A 12,039-nucleotide genomic window follows, 5' to 3' on the forward strand; every position below is an offset into this window, starting at 1 on the left:
CCACGGGCAAACTCACTCTCTGTGACAATCAGGAGGTTTCTTCTCCAACCAGGAGAAGGAGCTGGGGAAGCTCATGAGGCCAGGAAGAGAACAGTCCTAATCCCATCCTTCTCCTCCTCAGCAGTGACCCCAGGGTCTGCTGTCCTGCCCCAACCCACACTTCAAAGAAGGAAGGACACCTGCCTTCCCCTGCTACCTCACACCCCGAAGCATGGGGAGCATGGGGACCCTCGGCAGAGTCCTTTTATAGTGAAGAATAACAAACTAGTGTAAAATAGCAGAAAAGAAGCTAATGGCCAAACAAATCCAAGCTGGGGAAAACACCTGTTAAATATAATGACAGAATATGCTCTCCTCAAAACCCAGGAAACTTTAAGAATACGCTAAACCTCACAAAATGGGGGCAAAATACAATGATGGCCACATGTATGAAAAATGGTCATGGTAGAATTGAAAAAATGCAAGGGAAATAAAAATAAGGGGCCCTTTCCGAGCAAAGTGGCAACGCCACAACAGCCTCGCAGTCAGGCTTGGTGGGACAAGAATGCTGGGCAGTGCTGGTTTGCAGACAGGGGTCAACTTTTCCGGAAGCAGCCCAGCAAAGTGCCCCAGGAGCCGTAAATTATTCCTGTGCTTCGCAGCCACAGCCCACGAATGCAGGTGTAGTCACAGAAGCGCTGGCAGAGGGGAGGCTGAGAGTGGCGCTGGTTGAAGATTTCTCAGAGGAAACAAAAGGCACAGCCTCCACGTGGCTCATGGCCATGAAAACCCTTGACTCAAACCATTCCACGTCATGAGGAAGACGCGGGTCAGCCGCCTAGCTGCGTGATGATGATGCTGTCAGGGAAATCGTCGGTGCCTATGTGGGGAAAATCGGGGAGTGAGAAACAAAAGCAAAGCGTGGTGGTTCTGTGGCTCCAGTGGCCTGGAGGCCATGGCTCACTTTTTCACAATGAACATGGGCTATTTTCATTTTAAAAATTCTACTAATGTTTCTAAGGAGACCATACAGAACCGAAAATTCTGAATAACCATGTCTTCCATAAGGCAGACTTTTCATTTCTGTCACCTTTCTGGAAGGGCTGGACACAGAGTCTGTGGGTCTGCGATGGAGGCACCACCAACTCACCCTGAGTCCACGGCCCTCAGTCTCCGTGCTCCCTGAGCCTAAGGTGAGGAATCCATGCCTTATGGTTGACAAAGGCTGCTGGGGCACCTGCCATCTCATCTGCATCCTGGAAAGCAGGAAGGAGCACAGAGCCTGCTCTAGCCAGCTCACTGTGCTCCTTCCAGAAACAGGTAAACACAAAATTACCCTGCGAAGCTGCCATTCCATTCCTAGGTCTATCCCCAAAAGAAATCAAAGCAGGGACTCCAATACTTGCACAGCCCTTGCCACGGCCTGGATGTAGTCAGTGCATCTGTTCCCAGCAAAACTCTTGTTGACACGGGACCCCCAGTGTGGCGGCGCAGGGAGATGGGGCCTGAGGGGAGGGAGACGTGTGGGTCGTGGGAGGGACTCCCTGGGGAGAGCCTGGTGCTGGGAGTGATTCTCCTCTTGTGATATGGGGTGAGTTCCCATGGGAATGGATTTGTTCCCATGAGCGGGGCTTGTTCTGAAGCCAAGACATCCCTGAGCTTTATCTCTCTTCCCGTGTCTGCTTCCCCTTTGACCTCCTCCAGCAGAAGCCATGGCCATGCCATTGAACTTCTCAGCCGGCAGAACTGTGAGCTTGATGAATTACCCCATCACAGAGGTTCTTTTATGGCCACACAGAATGGACTCAGACACCCATGCTCACAGCCGTGCAGTCACAATAGCCCAAAGGTGGAAACAACCCAGCAGGTGAGGGGATCTGAAATGGGGTAGACACACACCTCGGGGTCTTACCGAGCCCAGAAAAGGAGTGTGCACTGATGCATGCAGCAGCGCCACCAACCTTCACAACCTCGTGCCTAGTGAAGCCAGCCAGTCACAATAGGACCAGTGCTGTGACCCCGCAGGTGGAAGGCCCCCAGAGGAGTCAGATTCAAGAGAAAGATGGCAGAATGGTGGTCAGCAGGGCCTGTGAGAGGGGCCGATGGGAGTGAGTGATTAGTCAGGACGGAGCTCCAGTTTCGCCAGATGAAAAGGTGCTGGAGCTGCATGGTGGCGACAGCGGCACAGCCATGGGCAGGTTCTCAATGCCACGGAAACTGTGCACTTACCGTGGTGACAATGGGAAATCTCATGTACCCACATTTGACCAGAGAGGAAGGATGGAAGGGAGTGGGGAGGGGGGAGGGAGGAGGGAGGAGGGAGGAGGGATGGAGGAGGGAGGGAGCAGGGAGGGAGGAAGGAAGGGAGGCGGGAGGGAAGAGAGAGGGAGGGAGGAGGGAGGGAGCAGAGAAGGAAGGAAGGGAGGGGGAGGAAGGAGGAAGGGAGGGAGCAGAGAAGGAAGGCGGGGGGAGGGAGGAGGGAGGGAGGGAAAGAGGGAGGAAGGGAGCAGAGAAGGAAAGAACGAAGGGAAGGGGGAGGGAGGAGGCAGAGAAGGAGGGAGGAGAGAGGAAGGGAAGGAGGGGGAGGGAGGAGGGAGGGAGGGAGCAGAGAAGGAAGGGAGGGAGGCAGGGAAGGAAGAAGGAAGGAAGGAAGTGAGGGAGGGAGGAAGGGAGAGAAGCAGGAAGGAAGGAAGGAAGGAAAGAAAGAACGAAGGAAGGAAGGAAAGAAGGAAGGAAGGAAAGAAAGAAGGAAGGAAGGGAGGGAGAGGGAGAGAGGGAGGGAGCAGAGAAGGGAGGAAGGGAGAGCGGGAGGAAAGAAGCAAGGAAGGAAGGAAGGAAAGGAGGGAGGGAGGGATGGAAGGAGGGAAGAAGGAAGGAAGGAAGGAAGGAAGGACCATCCTGTTAGGCTGACTGACAGAGTACCCCCAGTCCTCCAGTGCTCCCACGGCAGGCATGTGGCGGTGGCTGACAGGGAGTGAGTCTGGAAGTGACCCTTGTCGGGGCAGCCTCCTTGGTCCTGTGATTCAGGACAGGGTGAAAGTCAGTGGCGGCCATTGGTGTCTCTGGCCGGGGTTCCTCACAGGGGCCGGCGAGGGGACAGCGAATGGAGCGTGGAGGGTGGAGGGCTCCTTCTCCGGACCGGAGCGACGGGTTCGGGAGCCGTTCTGTGCCTGTCTTTGCTGCTGGGCTGAGGAGCTGGATGGCATGTTGGGAGCAGTGGGAGCTGCTGAGGAGTTTGGTCCTGGAGGGAAGAGGCTGAGTGTGCATGTCTGGAGTCACCGTGGAGGGCACAGCTAGAGGGAGCAGCAGGGTGTCCCGGGGAGAAGACACCAGGGCTGGAATTAGAGGGACATCAAGGCTGATACTTAGAGGCATCCAATATACGGGGCCTGCCTGATGGGCTGCTCTCAGGTGGGATTTGGGGGGTGTGAGAGGGGTCAGTGCCCAAATGACCACGGGGCCTGTGGCCTGTATGCCCAGTCAGGTGACGACGCCATTCAGAAACTAGATCTCATGGGGGTGCCCGGCTGCTGAGTCTCAGGCCAGATCTGCAGTGAGTGTGCTGCCCTGGTGCCATCGGGACCCAATGCTGAGTACACCCAGGAGCTGTGGGTCTGAAACAGTGGTCAGAGGCACCGACATGTGGAGGAGGCCGTGGAGTGTCAGAGGTCACTGACATGTGGAGGAGGCCCCTGGAGTGTGGGAGACAGAACCCGCAGGTGTCAGGCTTGGCAGGAGGCTTTGCAGGTGGGGAGGAAGGGCAGGGAGCGCGGCTGCTGGAGGAGAGAGGGCACTGGGGGTGGCTCAGCCTGACGAGGCTGCTTGAAGGAGACACTCTTGGAAACTGACAGGGCTGCAGGCACTCCTGGGAGCAGGAGGAGGGTGACCTGTCCTGGGCAGACCAGGCTCTCTGGGCTGTGTGGCCCCAGCTCCCTGAGCCCAGAGGGAGGTGAGGGTGAGAAGGCCTGGACCAGGCAGGACGCAGCCCCCAGGGCCCCTGCTGGGAAGAGGTCAGAACCTCCCAAGAACCCAGAAGGCCAGGTAACTGAGAACGGGGCTGCTCTCTGCATCTCCAGGGAGGACAAAGGAGGCCATGACAGCAAGGGGACAGGGCAGAGGGGAAGGCGGGCAGCTGGATATTGGCAGCCACAGATTCCCATCCAGAATCCTGGAGGAGGAAACACAGGGCTGCGTCCTAGGAGGCCCAGGAAGCCTGGTCAGCCTGGAGGCTAAGGGTGGGCCCGGGAGATCTGGGAAACACATCAGTGTCTCCACGAAGAGCAGCAGGGTCTCAGCCCACGGCAGCCGCAGCCCCCAGAGCCGCCGCAACAGCCCGTTGTTCTGGGGGGTCGAAGGTGGAGGCTGTCAGAGGGGCAGTGCAGGGGGCTGCTGGGGTGAAGCCCCCTGTAGCGGCAGCACCCATCGTGCTGTGGCTCTGCCTTCCTGCACCCCCTGCCCTCCTGGCCCCCCTGCCCTCCTGGCCCCCCTGCCCTCCTGCACCCCCTGCCCTCCTGCACCCCCTGCCCTCCTGGACCCCCTGCCCTCCTGGACCCCCTGCCCTCCTGCACCCCCTGCCCTCCTGGACCCCCTGCCCTCCTGGACCCTCTACCCTCCTGGACCCCCTGCCCTCCTGCACCCCCTGCCCTCCTGGACCCCCTGCCCTCCTGGACCCTCTGCCCTCCTGGACCCCCTGCCCTCCTGGACCCTCTGCCCTCCTGGACGCCCTGTCTGTGGCCCCTGCTCCTCTCCTCCTTCACTGATACATGACTGGGCCCCTGATCTGCAGCCGGGGTCTGGGTACTGGGGGTCCTGTGGACCTCTCGGTGTCTGGGGACAATCACAGTTTCCCGTGCCCACACCCAGCCTCTGCTTCCAGAACACACTAGAGGGTCCCGGCATCCTGATGAGTCCACTGTCCCCGCGATGGTTTTCAAGGATGGAGAAGGCTCCCTGTTCTCCGCTGGAACCCTGCAGCCGGGCTGATGGTACCCCCACCACCCGCCCAGGGGCCCCCAGACCCTCCCCATCTCCACCGCCAACCCAGGCCCGGGCTGCCCACCCGGGGCCAGGCCGTGAGCTGCTGTCCCCAGATGGGGCCGCCCCGGGCTGGCCTGGCTCACTCCGTGTCACAGATATTCCCACAGAGACCCCAGCGAGACCTGCAGAACATTACAGCAAAATGAAGGAGAGCCAGAGGAAGAGGCAGATGTGCTGGCCTGTAAACAGTCTGATTTCCAATGTAAACCAGATTCAGGCCCACGACATCAGGTAAACATCTGCATCAGAGCCCCCGGCCCCCCACCGCCCGGGAGGCCCCGGGGTCCACACGGCCGACTCTGGGACCCGTCACAGTGACCGCCGAGACATTTCGTAATTAGGCAAAATTGATCCTTGCATTCCTTCCCTAAATCCCAAATCTCTGCAATTTTACTTCTTCTCAAAAATGAAAACATTTGGCAATTAGCTGATCCAAGTGAAAAAGGTAGAGAATGTGCTCTCAACTGGAAAATGCCAATTAAGGAAGCAGCTCTGACTTCCCACCCGCCCTGGCTAAGCTGGGAGCTTATCTTCCCCGAGAAGAATCTGCTGGGATAAGGGGGCTTGGGAAACACCGAGGGCAGGGCTGCCTCCTCAGCTTCCTCTGAGAGCAGATTAGCCGTGGCCTTGCGCCAGCAGGGCCTGGGTGCCGCACCGGGTGGCAGGGGGTGGCAGAGCTGGGCCCGGCTCCGGCAGTGGGATTTGGGGTGGTGGGACCCAGTGGGGCACCTGCTTGTGGGCAGCACTGAGGGCGGTGACGTAGGCAGCGAGTGCCGGTGTCTGCCCCTCCATCTGGCCGGGTTCCCCACCCTGCTCCTGCAGCCCTGGACCTCAGGGCCCATTTGCAGTGCAAGGCGGCTCTTCGCCATTTTGCCCGCAGGGCCCTACCTTGGATCTTGGGAGCTTCTGTCCCTTGCCCTCTCTTGTCCAGGTCAGCATCTCCCACTGTGGGAATCCTATGTGGCCCCATCATCTGGACAGTGTGGGTCGGGTCACTGTGGCTGTTTTGTGTTGTGTGTGTGGGCTCATCCCTCAGTGCTCAGAAGCTGCAGACACTATGGAACTGCTTTTCAGGCTCCACGGCCGTCACCCCCTCTAGAGACTTGATTGTCTCTAGACATGCCGGGCCGGCCTAGCTGCATCCATCATTCCTGGTGGGTGGGGGGACCCAGGCCTGCTGGCCCCTGTGGTGGTGAAGCCCAGAAGGTGTGAATCAGTTTACACTGTTTAGTGTCTGAATAAAAGTCATAGGACAAAGAGTACTTGGTTGCGCAAAATACTGATATGAAATTCACATTTTGTACTGAAGGAAACGCAAGATGAATTGAACTCACGTTCAGTTTTTATTTCTCATTTCTCCCGCCTCAGTCTCTTCTCACGTGCGCGACCTCACAGGGCTGTCACAAGGCCTGCTGGGCACACGCAGCTCATAGAGAAGTGATGGCTTCCTCCTTGCCCCTTCACCTCCTTCCTTCCCCTCTCCCCCTCACTTCGGAGCACGCAGGCTGATTGTGGAGACATCTCCCAGCCAGGATGTGTCAACAGGGAATGTGCTGGGGACAGCAGGAGTTCACAGCCACCCCCGCAGGCGCCTTCCTGGAGCACGTCCACAGGCCATGTGCAGCTGCATCCCCCACGACGGCAGGGACAAGTTCCTTCCACAGGGCCCGGGTGGCCCCCAGAGCTGCACCATTTACGATCCGGTCCTTTGCAGAACGCAAGGGACAGACACGTGAACCCTGACCTAGGTCTTGTGCAGAAATGTTCTCTCGTCGGAATAGAAAGGTATGAGTCTCACGACTGGATCTCTGCAAAGCAGCCATCGGCCTTTCAAGCAGAAACCATGGACCCCTCAGAGGCTGAGTCTTCCGAGGCGCTGGGTGACGTGCTTTTGCCTCTTTTTTTAAATGCAATGACCGTTGCAGTGCATGGAATCAGAGACATGCATCTATGTGTAGAAATGAGTCTGTAAACATGATCAAGGTGTGATTTCTGTATGACAATGCAGTTGGATCAGAAATAGGAGAGTGCTGGCCGGGCGCAGCGGCTCACGCCTGTAATCCCAGCACTTTGGGAGGCCGAGGCAGGCAGATCACTTGAGGTCAGGAGTTCGAGACCAGTCTGGTCAACATGGTAAAACCCCATCTCTACTGAAAACACAGAAATTAGCCAGGTGTGGTGGCGTGTGCCTGTAGTCCCAGCTGTGTGGGAGGCTGCTGTGGGAGGATCACTTGAGCCCAGGAGGCAGAGGCTGTAGCGATCAGAGATAGCACCACTGAACTCCAGCCTGGGCAACAGAGCGAGACTCCATCTCAAAAAAATAAATAAATAAATAAAAAAGAAAGAAAAGAAGAAATAGTGGAGTGCTGTGGTCACTCTGGAAAAAGAGGAGGGACCCCACCCAAAGGTGGTTCCTCCATCAACCCTGATGACGCTCCCACACACCGGGAAGAGATGAAAGGGTGTGGTACTTACCTAGCTGGGCTTTCACGGGGTGCAGGGTGGCTTCAGGAAGGGAGCTGGCGTGGGGCTCTTCTTATGCCTCAGGGATGGGGTGATGACCTCGCATGGGCAGCAGCCTGCAGAGCTTGAGCCTCTCACTGGCACCAAAGGCACCTGCCCTGCTGTGGGGCACACGGGAAGAGGAATGGGTGAGGCGTCAAAGTAGTGAGCCGTCAAACATCATAAAAACGGAGTCAGGCTCTTTATTGCAGGAAACAATTTGTGGCTTTCTGTGCAGAGAGAAGGGGGGATTTGAGGGGGGCTTTGTAGAGTGAGGGAGTTCACCAGACTGACAGTATGGGCTGGGTCACCCTGTACAAAGTACAGCGATTTCCATGTTGCCCCTGAGAGAATGTTTTCCCGTGATCTCCAGCGTTGAGATTTAAAAATTATCATGTTCATAGTCTGATGATAAAACATTAATTTTTAGGAAGGCAGAGGACCTGCCTGCTTTTCCTGATAAGACCTCGTTCCATTGCCCTCGGTCAGGCGTGGATTATTAACTCTCAGGGTTTTGGGGGACCAGCAGCCACAGATGTGGAGCCCTGGGGAAAGGGCGACAGCCTCCTCTGCTGCCAGGGCTTTGTCCTTCAGTGACTTGATGCTCGCAAGAGTGGATGCTAATTCTCATTGTCCCCATGAAATAAATCCCTGCTGACACATGCTGCCCAGGAGACGTCTCCACAATCAGCCTGCCTGCTGGAGAGAGGAAGGAGGGAAGCAAGGGTGCAAGGAGGAAGCCAGCCCTTCTCTATGAGCTGCATGTGCCCAGCATGCCTCATGACAGCTCTGTGAGGTGAGAGGAGACTGAGGCGGGAGAAATGAGAAGCTTGCCCAAGTCACGCAACTGAAGCACAGAGCCAGGGTCTGGCGCCCTGAGAGGTCCTGGATGCATTGGATGCTGTGCACGTACATCAGCAAAGAGGCAGGATGTTGTCATCTTCCTTCGGAGCCAGTAACATTTTCTGCTGCCAGCAAGGAAAGAACATTGGATCACGCGCCTCCATGCAGGCAGGGTCCTTCAGTGGCGCTGATCCCGAGCCCAGCCCTCTCGTGGTCTGTGCTGACGCCAGGGCCTCTTTTTGGAAGGCCTCGTGCTCCACAGTTCCCCCACAACGGGGAGGATGCTGAACTCTTTACCTGTAATTCTGGCCTCGAAGCAGCTGTTTTCTGCCTGGTTTCTCACCCCAGCCATGCACAGTGGAGGTGTCAGCAAATCCCTGGAGAGAAAGCCCGGTGGACACAGGGTTCCTTTCTCTGAGGCTCCCTTTCCCTGGGATCACAGTAGCTGAGTCAGGGTCTCCAGAGAAACAGAACTGGGGGTAGGGGGGTGCATAAAGTGAGAAGGAGATTTATTATAAGGCGGGGACTCATGGGGTAATGGAGGCTGTGAGTCCAGCATCTGCAGTGTGGATAGTGTGAGTAGTGTGGGTAGTGCGGGCAGTGTGGGCAGTGTGGGTGGTGCGGGCAGTGTGGGCAGTGTGGTCAGTATGGATAGTGTGGGTAGTGTGGATAGTGTGGGCAGTGTGGATAGTGTGGATAGTGTGGATAGAGTGGATAGTGTGGGTAGTGTGGATAGTGTGGATAGTGTGAGTAGTGTGGGTAGTGTGGATAGTGTGAGTAGTGTGGGTGGTGTGGATAGTGTGGGTAGTGTGGGTAGTGTGGATAGTGTGGATAGTGTGGGTAGAGTGGATAGTGTGGATAGTGTGGATAGTGTGGGTAGTGTGGATAGTGTGGATAGTGTGGGTAGTGTGGATAGAGTGGATAGTGTGGATAGTGTGGGCAGTGTGGATAGTGTGGACAGTGTGGATAGTGTGGATAGTGTGGATAGTGTGGGTAGTGTGGATAGTGTGGATAGTGTGGGTAGTGTGGGCGGTGTGGTGGTGTGGATAGAGTGGGTAGTGTGGGTAGTGTGGATAGTGTGGGTAGTGTGGATAGAGTGGATAGTGTGGGTAGTGTGGATAGTGTGGATAGTGTGGGTAGTGTGGATAGAGTGGATAGTGTGGGTAGTGTGGATAGTGTGGATAGAGTGGATAGTGTGGATAGTGTGGGTAGTGTGGATAGTGTGGGTAGTGTGGATAGTGTGGATAGAGTGGATAGTGTGGATAGTGTGGGTAGTGTGGGTAGTGTGGATAGTGTGGATAGAGTGGATAGTGTGGATAGTGTGGGTAGTGTGGATAGTGTGGATAGAGTGGATAGTGTGGATAGTGTGGGTAGTGTGGATAGTGTGGATAGAGTGGATAGTGTGGATAGTGTGGATAGTGTGGATAGTGTGGGTAGTGTGGATAGAGTGGATAGTGTGGGTAGTGTGGATAGTGTGGATAGAGTGGATAGTGTGGATAGTGTGGGTAGTGTGGGTAGTGTGGATAGTGTGGATAGTGTGGGTAGTGTGGATAGTGTGGGTAGTGTGGGTAGTGTGGGTAGTGTGGATAGTGTGGGTAGTGTGGATAGTGTGGGTAGTGTGGGTAGTGTGGGTAGTGTGGATAGAGTGGATAGTGTGGATAGTGTGGGTAGTGTGGATAGTGTGGATAGAGTGGATAGTGTGGATAGTGTGGGTAGTGTGGATAGAGTGGATAGTGTGGGTAGTGTGGATAGTGTGGATAGTGTGGATAGTGTGGATAGAGTGGATAGTGTGGATAGTGTGGGTAGTGTGGATAGTGTGGATAGTGTGGGCAGTGTGGGCAGTGTGGATAGTGTGGATAGTGTGGGTAGTGTGGGTAGTGTGGATAGTGTGGGTAGTGTGGATAGTGTGGATAGTGTGGGCAGTGTGGGCAGTGTGGATAGTGTGGATAGTGTGGGTAGTGTGGGTAGTGTGGATAGTGTGGATAGTGTGGGTAGTGTGGATAGTGTGGATAGTGTGGGCAGTGTGGATAGAGTGGATAGTGTGGGTAGTGTGGATAGTGTGGATAGTGTGGATAGTGTGGGTAGAGTGGATAGTGTGGGTAGTGTGGATAGTGTGGATAGTGTGGGCAGTGTGGATAGAGTGGATAGTGTGGATGGTGTGGGTAGTGTGGATAGAGTGGATAGTGTGGATAGTGTGGATAGTGTGGATAGAGTGGATAGTGTGGATAGTGTGGGTAGTGTGGGTAGTGTGGATAGTGTGGATGGTGTGGGTAGTGTGGATAGTGTGGATAGTGTGGATAGAGTGGATAGTGTGGATAGTGTGGGTAGTGTGGATAGTGTGGGTAGTGTGGGTAGTGTGGGTAGTGTGAATAGTGTGGATAGTGTGGGTAGTGTGGATAGTGTGAGTAGTGTGGATAGTGTGGATAGTGTGGATAGTGTGGATAGAGTGGGTAGTGTGGATAGTGTGGGTAGTGTGGATAGTGTGGGTAGTGTGGGTAGTGTGGGTAGTGTGGATAGTGTGGATAGTGTGGGTAGTGTGGATAGTGTGGATAGTGTGGGTAGTGTGGATAGTGTGGGTAGTGTGGATAGAGTGGATAGTGTGGATAGTGTGGGTAGTGTGGATACAGTGGATAGTGTGGATAGTGTGGATAGTGTGGATGGTGTGGGTAGTGTGGATAGTGTGGGTAGTGTGGGTAGTGTGGGTAGTGTGGGTAGTGTGGATAGTGTGGGTAGTGTGGATAGTGTGGATAGTGTGGGTAGTGTGGATAGAGTGGATAGTGTGGATAGTGTGGGTAGTGTGGATAGTGTGGATAGTGTGAGTAGTGTGGGTACTGTGGGCGGTGTGGGTGGTGTGGATAGAGTGGGTAGTGTGGATAGTGTGGATAGTGTGAGTAGTGTGGGTAGTGTGGATAGTGTGGGTAGTGTGGGTAGTGTGGGCAGTGTGGGTTGGCCAGCTGCAGACCCAGCAGAGCCCGTGGAGCGGATGAAGTCTCAAGGCCGTCTGCTGGAGAATCTCTCTTGCTTGGGAAGGCTGGCTTTCTGCTGTATTCAAGACTAACTGATCGGAAGAGGCCACCCACATTACAGAAGGCAACATGCTTCACCCAAAGTTCATCCATTTAAAAGTTAACCTCAGGCTGGGCGCAGTGGCTCATGCCTGTAATCCCAACACTTTGGGAGGCCGAGGCAGGCGGGTCACCTGAGGTCAGGAGTTTGAGACCAGCCTGGCCAACATGGGGAAACCCCGTCTCTACTAAAAATACAAAAAATAAGCCGGGCATGGTGGCGCACACCTGTGATACCAGCTACTCGGGAGGCTGAGGCAGGAGAATCGGTTGAACCCGGGAGGCAGAGGTGGAGGCTGCAGTGAGCCGAGATCACACCACTGCACTCCAGCCTGGGCAACAGAGCCAGACTCCGTCTCAAAAATAAATAAATAAATAAAAGTTAATCTCCTCTAAATACACTTTCCAAATTGACACATAAAATTAATCATCATAAGAGAGCTGACATTCATTTTTAATATTCAAAATAGGATCTTGCAACAAGACAGTCAGCTGGAAAGCTAGGCTTGTCGAGAGAGGCAGACAGAGAGAAAGAGAGAAACAGAGAGAAAGACAGAGAGGACTTGCTAAATTCCTTCATCCTATCCAGAAGCAAACCCAGGAGACTTCGCCC

At 55.3% G+C, this 12,039-nt stretch overlaps 1 pseudogene; it reads left to right on the forward strand.

Moving 5' to 3' along the window:
* Window positions 1-3,656: 3,656 nt before the first annotated feature.
* On the forward strand, window positions 3,657-5,530 carry LOC129007612 (actin nucleation-promoting factor WASL-like; annotated as a pseudogene).
* Window positions 5,531-12,039: the final 6,509 nt, after the last annotated feature.

This window comes from Pongo pygmaeus, chromosome 9 (assembly GCF_028885625.2).
Source record: "Pongo pygmaeus isolate AG05252 chromosome 9, NHGRI_mPonPyg2-v2.0_pri, whole genome shotgun sequence".
NCBI classification, from domain to species: Eukaryota; Metazoa; Chordata; class Mammalia; order Primates; family Hominidae; genus Pongo; species Pongo pygmaeus.